We start from the raw sequence: 599 nt of genomic DNA on the forward strand, positions 1-599 counted from the left end.
AAAAAAAACATAAACCTAACTTTCATAACTTCAAATGTGAATGGATTAAACAATCCAATAAAAAAGACAGTGACAGATTGGATAAGAAAACAGAATATCACACTCTGTTGCTTACCAAAAAAATATAAAAATCCAAGACATAGAATAAAATAAGATGCTGGACCAAAATTTACTATGCATCAGATTAGTTTTTTAAAAAGTGTTAAAATCATGTTATCAAATTAAGCAAATATAATACCTGAAATGTATGCTACAGATGGAATCTGTAGATAAAGTGGTGTATAAACCCTCTCACAATGTCCCAGAATATAGATAAATATGTGTGTACATATGAGATATTTATATATATATATGTCTATAATTTAATCACCCTTCAATTGAAGCATGTCAAAAACTTAACCTCTCAATTTAATTAACTCACTCCAATCTGCTACCAGGCCTAAATCCCCAGAAGCAGGCTACATCCACATGGTTATATTCAAACTCTCAGAGGCATAGGGGTAATGCTGTTGAGAGGAAATACATCAGCACTGTAATTCTTGAAACTCTATCCAATATATATATATATATATATACACATATATATATATATATATATA

The sequence above is a fragment of the Petaurus breviceps genome, unplaced genomic scaffold, assembly GCF_028583685.1.
Source record: "Petaurus breviceps papuanus isolate PSGF00001 unplaced genomic scaffold, PetGlider_PUasm1.0 38, whole genome shotgun sequence".
In the NCBI taxonomy this organism is placed as follows: Eukaryota; Metazoa; Chordata; class Mammalia; order Diprotodontia; family Petauridae; genus Petaurus; species Petaurus breviceps.